Source organism: Lithobates pipiens, unplaced genomic scaffold, assembly GCF_037356315.1.
Source record: "Lithobates pipiens isolate NorthernLeopardFrog02 unplaced genomic scaffold, aLitPip1_a1.2 Scaffold_19, whole genome shotgun sequence".
Taxonomy (NCBI): Eukaryota; Metazoa; Chordata; class Amphibia; order Anura; family Ranidae; genus Lithobates; species Lithobates pipiens.
In genome coordinates this window covers 273,560,876-273,573,534 of record NW_027507764.1, presented here as the reverse complement: position 1 = coordinate 273,573,534, position 12,659 = coordinate 273,560,876, and the positions used below count along the sequence as shown (strand labels likewise).

The window sequence follows — 12,659 nt, the reverse complement described above, 5'->3', positions numbered from 1 at the left end:
TCCCACGGGGCCACCAGCGCGTCCGATGCGTCTGCCCACGGATCTCTTGTCCTGGACACGAATCTCGGCACCTTCTGATTGAGCCGGGAGGCCAATAGATCCACATCTGGTGTGCCCCATTTCAGGCCCAGCAGCCTGAATATCTCCGGATGCAATGCCCATTCTCATGGGATCAGCATCTGCCGACTCATATAGTCCGCTTGCCAATTTTCCACCCCCGAGATGTAAATGGCCAACAGGGCTGGAACGTGTCGCTCTGCCCACCGAAGTATGTGAGCGACCTCCCGAGCAGTGGCTGAGCTTCTTGCTCCCCCTTGGTGATTTATGTATGCCACAGCAGTGGCGTTGTCTGACTGTATCCTGGCTGGACGCCCTTGAAGACACATCAACCACGTGTGGAAGCACAGCCTGATCACTCTCGATTCGAGCAGATTGACCGGCAACTTGGATTCTTCCGTCGACCAGAGGAGCTGAGCCGACTGAATCCCCATCACTCCACCCCAGCCGGACAGACTGGCATCCGTAGTGACCACTGTCCATTTCAGAGGAAGGAACAATTTTCCAGACCGAATCACCGGGGACCTCAACCACCAGATTAGGGAGTCCCTGACTGGCTGGCTCACCTGGATCTGCCGATCCAGGGACAACGGGGATTTGTCCCATTTTGTCAAGATTTCCTTCTGCAGGACTCTGGTGTGGAACTGGGCATAAGGTACTGCCTCGAAGGAGGCTACCATAAGCCCCAGCACCTGCATGCAAAAGCGGAGTGACGACCACTTGCAGTTCATCAGTAGTTTGAACGTAGATCTGAGAGTCAGCAATTAGTCTGAGGGGAGAAAAACCCTCGCTTCCCTGGAGTCCAATAGTAACCCCAGGTACTCCAGGCGCTGAGTCGGTACCACTACCGACTTCTTTAGGTTCAACAGCCACTGCAAGGTGATCGCCTCGCCACATCCTCCTCTAATTCTGAGGCGGAAGAAGCTCTTAGGAGATCGTCCAGGTAACCCACGATCGCGATCCCGCGTTGTCTCAACAACGCCAACACTGGAGCCAGTACTTTGGTAAAGACTCGGGGGGGGGGGGGGGGGGGGGGGGGGCGATGCCAGGCCAAAAGGAAGAGCCACAAACTGGTAGTGGGCCTCCCCAACTGCCAAACGCAGAAACTTTTGATGCCAAAGGCATATGGGTATGTGTAGGTAGGCACCCTGAATGTCCAAGGACGCCAGGAAGTTTCCTTGATGGAGTGCAGAGACTACTGAGCGAACTGATTCCATTCTGAACCTCTGCAATTTTACAAAGTGATTGAGGGCTTTTAGGTCTAATATTGGACGTACCCCTTCCTTCTTAGGAACCACAAACAGATTTGAGTAGAACCCCTGGAAGCGTTCCGATTCCGGAACCGGTACAATCACCCCCTGATTCAGCAGGTCCCTTACTGCCCCCAAGAGGGCCTCCCGGATATGGGTATGCTGGAGGGGAAGAATCTGTTTGGCAGCCAAGAGAGAAACTATCTTGTAGGCTGTGGAAATCAGATTGCAGACCCATTGGTCTGATAACCGGGAGGACCAATGGGCTGCAAACTCCCAAAGATGATCCCCTACCCGAGACATGGGTGGGGGCAAACCTTCATGCGGTAGCACTTTTGTTCGCAGGCTTGCAGTTCCAGGGACGCTTCTGACTGTCCGTGGGTGTCCTGTCGGGCTGGGGTTGTTTTGCCGAAGCACCGGGCAGACGAAAAAGCCGCTTGGAAAAGGAGGGCCCTTGCCTGTGGCGTGGCTCCTTAGCCTTCCTGGCCTGTGGGAGTAGGGTACTCTTACCACCCGTGGCATTTTTAATAATGTCATCCAACGAGGCTCCAAAGAGCCGTTCGCCAAGGAAAGGAAGAGCCGTCAGGGATTTCTTGGATGCCTGGTCAGCAGACCAGCATTTCAGCCAAATGAGGCGCCTCAGCACCACGGCTGACACTGAGGCCCTGGATAGCAGAAGGAGAGTATCCAGGGCCGCATCACAAACGTACTGAAGGGCATGCACTAGATGATCTGCTAGTTCCACGCAGACAGGGGAGGTATTCTGCTCTCCCAATTTGCCGTGGAAAAGTTTTGCCATTCAGTCAGTGTCTGCGACACCAGTGCGGATGCCAGTACAGGTCGCACGGCTGACCCCACAACCGTAAACAAGGAACAAGCCACTGCTTCGGCCTTCCTGTCCATGGGATCCTTGAATGCAGGAGTCCCCTCAACCGAGATCGTGGCTACTTTATTTAACCTAGATACTGGGGGGTCCACGACTGGAGGAGCCGGACACTTTTTGAGAAGGCTTTCCTCAAAGGGGTAACGCACCGCCAAATTTTTGGGGACCGAAAAAGGTCCATTGCGGGCGACCCCATTCCCTGTAGATGAATTTGTCAATATAAGTCAAATACGGGAACACCTTAGGTGAACGTGCTGGCTTGCAGGACCCAAAAGGGACCGGTACATCAGCAGAGGAATCCGCTGGCTCCTGAATCTTCAGGGCATCATGCACAGCTGTGATAAGTACTCCAACAAGTGCCTTGTCGTGCCCGGACCCGGACAGGGGCCTCTTATGTGCACCTTTCCTGCCATGTGCCGCCTCTATCTTAGCAACATAGGAGTCAAGGACCGCCATCAGGGTGTCCATGCGCACCGTGCCAACTGCAGGTGACCCAGTTACTATAGCCTGGATTTCAGGGGAAGAAACACCAGTTTCTGAAGCCATGCTGAACCTAGCCTGCCTGCCACCTGCAAGGGGGCTTAGGACAGTGAAGGTCCCGCCCTCCTGCTGCCGCTGCGTGGGGGGGTACTTAGCGCTAGACTCACCACCCTGGGGCATTCTGTGATAGCCATAGCAGTGCCTGTAGTCCCTAGGAGGTTCCCAGTTGCAGAGGAGAAAACTGTGTCAGCAGCAGCAGCTCCCACCAGCGGTGCAACAATCTGCAGAGCAGCTTCAGCGTTCAGCAAAGAGCCATCCAGCGTCCTGCACACACACAGTGGATACAGGAAGCAGCAAGAGAAAGCACATCTAATGCTGCCACAAGAGGCCAGCGGTGAAAAAAGCGCTCAGGCTTTAAGAAAATGGCCGCCAATGTAATCAATAGGAATCCTAAAGAAAATGGCTGCTGAAGCTCACCATGGGGAATTTAAAGCTTTCCCAAATCCAAGATGGACGCCATGCGGTGACAGAGCAAAAGAATAAAAACATGCTGCCTGCTAACAGTCAGAACAACCTCCATAAACATGTTTTGGAACCCCCAGACCAGGACCAACGCCAGCCACACAGACCTCCACTTGTGAGAAACAGCGACACACACACACACACACCGTCCACAGCGCATGCAGCCACCCCCCTCAGAGGAGGGGAAGGAGGGTTGATAGGGACTTTGGAGAGAAGATGGGGAGGTGAGGTGGCCACCCGAATCGACCCCCCAGGGAATGCCCAGCTGCTCACCCCACCGAAGCAGGGAGAGCCATACTTACCAGTCCTGAAGAGCTGGGAGACATTCCATCACAGACCCACTCCTGCGCAGTTACAGTGTGGCTGCTGGTCTCGGTATACTGTGATCCCAATATCAGTAGCCTGGTCATATATATATATACCCCGGAGCATTGAAGCTCACCGACCACTTCTGGAGCTGAGGCATGTCCTGGCCTGCCGAGCCTTAGCTGCGGCTTGCTCATGCTTGATGGTTGGACTGGACTACCAGCTGGCAGTTGATAGAAGTTTACAGGATCTTTCATCTTGTGCAAAAAGCAGCAAACCTGCAGCAAAAATATGGACCAAGAGGCCCGCAGGGTTTCCTAGGTCATTCTCCTTGCTAGGCAAAATAAAAAAATGTGATTAAAGTTCTGTGTATTGTGTAACAATTTTGCCTAGTTTCTCCTAATGGCAGGCTATACAACCCATTTAGTTACAGAGAGGCGCTGTGTCGGTCGGTGAATAAGAGAAAAAATGTTTTTGGTGTAAAAATAAAGATAGTTTTTCTATTTAAGATACGTTAATAATTTTGTTTATTCAGCATGAAATGGAGCCGAGTTATGTAGAATAAGGCTGTATAGTCTGCAATATTACAATTTTCGCTAAACTCATTCAATGAATTCAAGCTAAGATAACATACACTGCATTGATGCATTCACACAATTTCACAGGAACCATAAGATAAAACAAAAGTTCAGGAATATGCTTTTATCCCATTGTTTTGCAAATCTATGTACACTTCAAACTGTATGATTGAATCGGTTCCGATATCGCTTTTTTTTTAACCTGACAGCTTATTATTCTAAATAGGAAACCTTCATTTTGTTTGTAAATATTAAAGATTCTAACCACCACCAACACTTAGTCCTTACATTTAAAGAGCACCCGTCATTTCAGATCAGCAGCGCCTGTTAGTGGGCGTCCACTCACCTGCTGTCGCCACGGCCCTCACCTTGTTGTGTCACTGCCGCATCACCTGCCGTTCCATTAAAGTGAATGGGACTGTTGGTGAGTTAACGGCGGGTCAGAGGAGAAAAAAAACAAAAAAACTTAAAACATTTCAGGCTAGGATCACTCAAAATGCGATAGTTAACATCTTTTGAGACCAAGTTTGAATGTGTGCCCTAGACAATGACTTGCTGTACCCTTTACTAATAATCCAGTAGTGTGTGGTAGCGAAAGAAACAGTCCTGAATGCAGAGACCAGGTTGGCCAGGACAGGAGGGACAAAAATAGCAGGTGTCACGCCTGCAACTAATTTGCTACGGACACAACATCTTTTTTGGGGTGCACTTTGGGTAATGGTGCCAGGTAGGACATCCAGAAAATGCCTCTCATGCAACCAGCTCACTGGATCTAGATTGGGAAATTGGGCCACAGCACCTTCTGGATACAAAAGGGCTGTGATGATCTCTTCCTGGAATTTTAGGAAGGATCCACTTCTTCTTGACGCTTTGAATAGAACATTAGCATTGAAAAGAGCCAATATACAGACACTTTTATGTACCACCATCTGGCCTTACAGGTAACTAAATATGGCCCCACCATCTGGTCATTGAAGTCCAACCTTTCCATTTTAAGGTTGTAGTCATGGACATAGAGGGGCTTCTCAACAACACCAGTCGCCGTTGCAGTTTGGACTATCATATCTTCACGAATGGAAGCGAGAATGAAAACATTCCGTTTGTCCCTAGCTCACTGCAAGCAATTCATTGCACCTCAAGCAGGCTCTCTCCCTCAGTCTAAGTTGGGATATTACAAGCCGTTGGGGGTAGCCCAGGCAATTAGATCACATGGTGCCACATGCGCCAATTCTAAATTCAAAAAGGTGTCTAAAAAGTGTCACTCTTGTGTAATAACTGCCCACGTACAAGTGGTACCCCTTTTTGGAATAAGGGTGATATCAAGTCCCAAACAATCCTGCCGCTGCTTTCTATGTAGTCTGAGCAGTCAAGAGGCTCCACGCTGCCATCTTTTCCTTTGTAAATCCACAAGCCATATGCATAGCCTGTTGCCCTGTCACAGAGCTTATACATTTTGACCCCATATCTGGAACACTGCTAGGGAGAAACTGTCTGAAAACAAGGTGGCCAGAAAACGTAATCAGGGACTCGTCAACGCAGAGATCTTGGGGGATATGCAAGGCTGCAAATTTTCAGTTCAAGTGATTTACGAGGAGCCAAGATTTTTTGGAGCCAATCATATCCACGCCCACCCCGAGGATGACAGAGTTCATTGTTACTGAAGTGCATAAACTGAATTTTTTTCTCGGATCAAGTCTTGGCCATGGCAGCAAGGAACACAGATATATGATGAATTGGATCAGTGGACCAATATGACCACAACTCATTTTTAGTAATGCCCATGTTGAGGGATAGGCCCAGAAAAGTTTCACATTCAGAAACGTGATACCTTTCCATGCAAATTTTCTGGCAAAATGTCAAATTTGGGTTTGTGGCGATAAGTCAGATTAATAGATCAGCATATAAATTGCTTTGATCCACAACAGATGTCCAATGAAAATACAGCAAAAAAAATAACTGCTGTTTCCACTTGAATTCCGGGTTGGCCAGTGAAGGGGGGGGGGGGGGGGGTGGCAGGTACAGGTGCTGTATAATCTGTGGGCTGCCAATCAGGATTTCCAAATGCATCAGAAAGGGCACTACAGACTTTACAAGCCTGTATTTGAATTCCTTGTGGCTGCGGGACACTACTTGTGCTAGCCACTGCACCAACTTGAACTGCACATATGGGACTCACCATGTCAACAAGCGGTACTGCGGTTCTGGTTTGTCTATGACCAGGATGTACTAGGCCGCTGGTATTTGCCAGTTCACCAGAAAGTAGAGGGGCACTAGTACTGGCACTCTGCTGCATATGAGAATCATGCGATTGTAGCACCTCTTCAACAAGTGAACGAGGTTGGGTACGCCTGACCTTGGCAGGGACCTCTACTCCATCGTCAGAGCCACCTGTCAGGGTGCCGCTGCTCTTTACAGGTTTGAATACTGAGCCTGATTCTGACAGTGGAGGACTCTCCATCGCTCTCATCTGTCATGCTCAGTATACTGTAAGCCTCTTCACTAGTGTACCTTTCGTTTACATTTTGGCCAATAAATCTATAGGTACCTAGTGTGACTCGCAGGTAAAAAAAACACCTGGTTGTCAAGGACTGTTTGAACTGATACAAAAAATTTAACTGCTAGCACTAGCAGAGATCAGGTCTGACTCCGCTAATGCTGCAGTTTTGTGTGCTGTGTATCAGAAGTGACAGTGATTGGTCTACTCAGCTGCGATGTCCTCTGCCTCGTTTCCCCCTGAAATGTTGAAGGCTTTTGTGGTAACTATTCCAAAACTGGGTAAAGAACCTACAATCCCTTCCAACTTTAGACTGATACCTTTATTCAATACTATACACAAACTATACACAAAAATCATAGCTCATAGACTGCTCCCAATTCTCCCCTGCCTCATAAAACCTGACCAATCTGCCTTCACCCCAGGGAGACAGGCCTCCGATGCCACAAGGAGAGTCCATAATATCATGCAATACACACAATCCTGTCGGATGCCTTCTCTGCTCCTCTCTTTGGATGCGGAGAAGGCATTCGACAGGATACATTGGGGCTATACGAGACATACTTTACAAAAGTTTGGTTTCACTGGACCCATCCTATCTGCCATGCTAGCTCTCTACTCCTCTCCCTGCGCACAAGTTTTCACATCCAATATACTCTCAGACACCTTCACCATATCTAAAGATACGAGACAGGGCTGCCCCCTTTCCCCCTCGATTTTTAATCTACTAATAGAGCCTCTAGCAGAGAGAATCAGAACCCACCCCAACATATCGGGCTTCCTCATGCAAGGACAATCCCATGATATAAAATTATTTGCAGCCGATATTATCCTTTTCTTGAAATCACCTAATAGTTCGCTACAACACGCACATGACATTCTGAACGAATTTAGCTAAATTTATTTTTATAAAGTTAATTTTACGAAATCAATCATCCTCGAAATGGGCATTCCACCTCCAGAAAAATCTCACCTTCAAAAAACCTTTCCTTATACCTGAAGTAATTCAAGCATCACATAATTATTATTATTATTATTATAATACAGGTATTATAATGCGCCAACAGTTTGCTCAGTGCTTTACAACATGAGGGCAGACATTAAAGTTACATTACAATTTGGTACAACAGGAAACAGAGGGCCCTGCTCATTAGAGCTTACAATCTAAAAACGTAGGCATAAAACCGACAAAGAATCTCCAAAACCTAGCGGAAGCTAACTATGTACCCCTAATTGACAAGGTTTCCAAAGAAGCAAAAAGACTAACATTGAACTGACATGGTCGGGGCGCCTGGCCTCATTCAAAATGTTGCTCCTACCCCAAATTTTATATATCTTTAGAACCTTAACAGTACCAATACATGAAACACATACCGTATATACTCGAGTATAGGCCGACCCGAGTATAAGCCGAGGCCCCCAATTTACCCCCAAAAAACTGGGAAACCTATTGACTCGTGTATAAGCCGAGGGTGAGATATGCCTGTCCATCCCTGTGTGTGTCCGTCCATCCCTCTGTGTCTGTCCATCCCTGTGTGTCCGTCCATCCCTGTGTGTGTGTCCATCCATCCATCCCTGTGTGTGTGTCCATCCATCCATCCCTGTGTGTGTGTCCATCCATCCATCCCTGTGTGTGTGTGCGTCCATCCATCCATCCATCCCTGTGTGTGTGTGTGTGTGTGTGTGTGTGTGTGCGTCCATCCATCCATCCATCCCTGTGTGTGTGTGTGTGTCCATCCATCCATCCCTGTGTGTGTGTGTGTGTCCATCCATCCATCCATCCCTGTGTGTGTCCATCCATCCATCCCTGTGTGTGTGTGTGTGTGTGTGTGTGTGTGTGTGTGTGTGTGTGTGTGTGTGTGTGTGTGTGTGTGTGTGTGTGTGTGTGTGTGTGTGTGTGTGTGTGTGTGTCCGTGCAGCCTTGTGTGTCCAGCCTACCTGTGTCCCGAGCCTCCGTCCGGTCCCGTCCCGAGCCTCCGTGTCGTCCCGTCCCGAGCCTCCGTGTCGTCCCGTCCCGAGCCTCCGTGTCGTCCCGTCCCGAGCCTCCGTGTCGTCCCGTCCCGAGCCTCCGTGTCGTCCCATGCCAGGATCGCCGCTCTTCGTCGGCGCCCTGGCGGCCATTCCCCTGTTCAAAAGCCGCGCCTCCGCCTCCGCCTGTGATAGGCGGAACACTCAATTTCCCAGCAGTCAGTGTTCCGCCTATCACGGACATCGGCTCATCCGAGGATGAGCCGATGTCCGTGATAGGCGGAACACTGACTGCTGGGAAATTGAGTGTTCCGCCTATCACAGGCGGAGGCGGAGGCGCGGCTTTTGAAAGGTAGAATGGCCGCTGTCTGTCTGCTCGACACGCTGTTCGGGCAGTCAGACAGCGGTGACTCGAGTATAAGCCGAGGGGGGCACTTTCAGCCTCAAAAAAGAGGCTGAAAATCTCGGCTTATACTCGAGTATATACGGTATTAAGGCTTTAAATGCTCTACTGTCTACATACATTTGGAAATCTAACAGGCCAAGATGCTCTAAAACCCTCTTAGTTAAACACAGATTAGCGGGTGGCATGGGATTAGTTGACATTATGGATTACTTTCGCGCAGCTACTCTTACGCAACTCAAACGATGGTTTGACCCTTCACCTAACTCCTTATGGTGTAACGTCGAATAAGCCCTAACTCCTACCAAGAATCTGAGGGAACTACTTCTCTTGGATGTTTGGAGGCCACTGCCTCTGCGAGATCTGCCTCTTACCATCCAGGCCTCATTGATGGCTTGGAGGGAACCATCCAAGATCTCAATCCCAACTCCTAATCAAATATAAGTCTCTGTATCTTTAACAACCCTTTCTCATGCCACCCCAAATCTCATCACAGACTGGTATAACAGAGGGATCAAAACAATAGATGACCTTTATCTAGACAATAATATATCTTGCCCTTTGCTTCTCTCAAGAAACGATTTAACCTTCCAACCTCTGACCATTATAAGTGCATTCAAATAAACCACTTCCTAAGGTCAATTAGATCACATCATATATATCTCCCAAAGGAAGTGTGGCGATTCTTCACCACGAGTCCAACACCTTCAAAAGGTATTTCATTGTTCTACAATCTTTTCCAACATAAACTAGACTTTATAAAATCACATCATTATAAGAAATGGGATTCTGACCTAGGCATTAGTATTACAAACGAACAATGGCAGTACTCGCTCCGATCAATTTATTAAGCTTCCAAATGCGTAAACCACTGGGAAGTATCTAAAAAAAAAATAGCCTTTCCGTGGTATCTCACACCTTATATAGTTACATAGTTAGTAAGGTTGAATAAAGACACCCGTCCATCCAGTTCAACCTGAGTGAGTGTCTACAATTGTCCCTATCCCTGTACATTGCACACTCACATAGGTCCCTACCCTCAAGGAGCCCACAATCCAAGGTCCCCATCCATATACTAGGGCCAATTTGGGACAGAAGCCAATTAACCTGTAGTGCTAACCACTACACCACTGTGCCGCCCTTATAGGTTATGAAAATTTGGTAAACAGAATTCCCAACTGTGCTGGAGAAAATGTGGAGCAACAGGACACTTGCTCCACATGTTCTGGGCTTGCAAACATTTAACCAGTTACTGGAATTCCATTTCAACATTACTGGAGTTCTGACCAGACACAACCCAAGTCTGGCAATATTGAATTTGGGTATTGAAACCCTTCCTATTGAATTCAGAACAGTGATCACTCACATTACTTTAGTTGCAAGAACACTGATAGCAAAACACTGGAAGTCAGACAAAGCTCCAAATGTCTCTGAGGTTCTCATAAATACCCAAATCCGTTACGCCTATGAATCCCTACTAGCTAGCAGAAGTGACAACTCAAAGCAGTTTGATAGCCATTGGAAAATTTGGACAACATGGTTCAAAGGTAATTAATGAAGTATATATCTCTATGTTACTATTTCTTCCTCTATAAACGTGATCGGACCATAGACAAGTATGTTCCCCTTTCCCATCTCCACCCTTTCCTTCCCCTCTCTACCCTGTACTGTTATATTGTTCTACTTTTATAACCTCACTGGGTTTTACCATCGGTATTGTTCAGTCAAACCAACAATGATAGAGGAAATAATGACACTTCATGATCAATTGCTGACTATTTTGTAATGAACACACTTGATTTTATGATTTATTGCACTGAAGAAATGATGTATCTCACCTGTTCCGTGTAAAACCCAATAAAACAGAAGTGACAGTGATCTAATGACTGAGGGGCTAAATGCAGGTGCTGGCAGGTGTCTGGGCTGATCCTGCAGTTGTGTTTTTGGAAGACTATACTATTTGGGGGCATTAGTATAATTCTGATCGGATCAAAGATATTGATCCATTCAGACTATACTAGTAATGGAGGTGTGTGTGTGTGTTACTGGCAATCAAAGGGTTAAAATTAGTGAATATGTGGCAGGCAATCTGCCGCTGTCTGAGATTGACGCTAACTGGCATTACCCGTGATACTAATGCAGTGATCAGAAAAAAGATCTGTACACTGTAATAATGACACCAGAAGTAAAAGGGTTAAATGGGGGTGAGCAGGGGGTTAAAACTTTATTAGGGAATATATGGCAAGCCTATCTTGGACTGACGCTAACTGACGTGAACACTATCTAGCATCACCAGTGACACCAATACAGTGATCAGTAGTAAAACTGTGACAGGGAGTGTAAGGGCTCGGGGGGGGGGGTTGGGGGGGGGGTTAAATTTGCCTGTGTGTTCTAGTGTCAGTTTAGTGCTTGTTCTTACTGTCTAATGTTATCTTGTTTCACACCACGTACCAAAAAGGGCTCCAGGAGAAATGATGACATTCATCAGAACCCATCAGCACATCCAGGCCATAAATTATTGGCCTGAACATGTAGATTGATTGGTTCTGAAACGAATCCAATCACTGTAGGGTCGTGATTCACGTACAGGTACGTGATTTTGCGCAGTCGGGCCAACTTGTTGCAGTAAATGTACGCGGGGTGGTCCGCAACAGGTTAAAGAATTTCATTAGTATCACTATAACATTATTACAAAAGTCTGGCTCTCTTTCAATGCCTCATACAGTGGTGTGAAAAAGTGTTTGCCCCCTTCCTCATTTCCTGTTCCTTTGCATGTTTGTCACACTTAAGTGTTTCGGAACATCAAACCAATTTAAACAATAGTCAAGGACAACACAAGTAAACACAAAATGCAATTTGTAAATGAAGGTGTTTATTATTAAAGGTGAAAAAAAATCCAAACCATCATGGCCCTGTGTGAAAAAGTGATTGCCCCCTAAACCTAATAACTGGTTGGGCCACCCTTAGCAGCAACAACTGCAACCAAGCGTTTGCGATAACGTGCAATGAGGCTTTTACAGCGTCCTGGAGGAATTTTGGCCCACTCATCTTTGCAGAATTGTCCTAATTCAGTTACATTAGAGGGTTTTCGAGCATAAACGGCCTTTTTAAGGTCATACCACAACATCTCAATAGGATTCAGGTCAGGACTTTGGCTAGGCCACTCCAAAGTCTTCATTTTGTTTTTCTTCAGCCATTCGGTGGTGGACTTGCTGGTGTGTTTAGGATCATTGTCCTGCTGCAGAACCCAAGTTCGTTTCAGCTTGAGTACACGAACAGATGGTCGGACATTCTCCTTCAGGATCTCTTGGTAGACAGCAGAATTCATAGTTCCTTTTATCACGGCAAGTCTTCCAGGTCCTGAAGCAGCAAAACAGCCCCAGACCATCACACTACCACCACCATATTTTACTGTTGGTATAATGTTCTTTTTATGAAATGCAGTGTTCCTTCTACGCCAGATATACTTGGACACACACCTTCCAAAGAGTTCCACTTTTGTCTCATCGGTCCACCGGATGTTGTCCCAAAAGTCTTGGGGATCATCAAGATGTGTTGTGGAGAAATTGAGACGAGCTTTGATGTTCTTTTTGCTCAGCAGTGGTTTTCTCCTTGGAACTCTGCCATGCAGGCCATTTTTGCCCAGTCTTTTCCTGATGGTGGAGGCATGAACGCTGACCTTAACTGAGGCAAGTGAGGCCTGCAGTTCCTTGGACGT

General features: G+C 47.2%; 1 protein-coding gene across 4 annotated transcripts in view; it reads right to left on the bottom strand.

The window, feature by feature from the left end:
• ICE1 (interactor of little elongation complex ELL subunit 1) overlaps positions 1 to 12,659 on the bottom strand; it is a 464,643-nt gene that overhangs the window by 293,720 nt on the left and 158,264 nt on the right. The gene's annotated exons all lie outside the window — the stretch shown is intronic.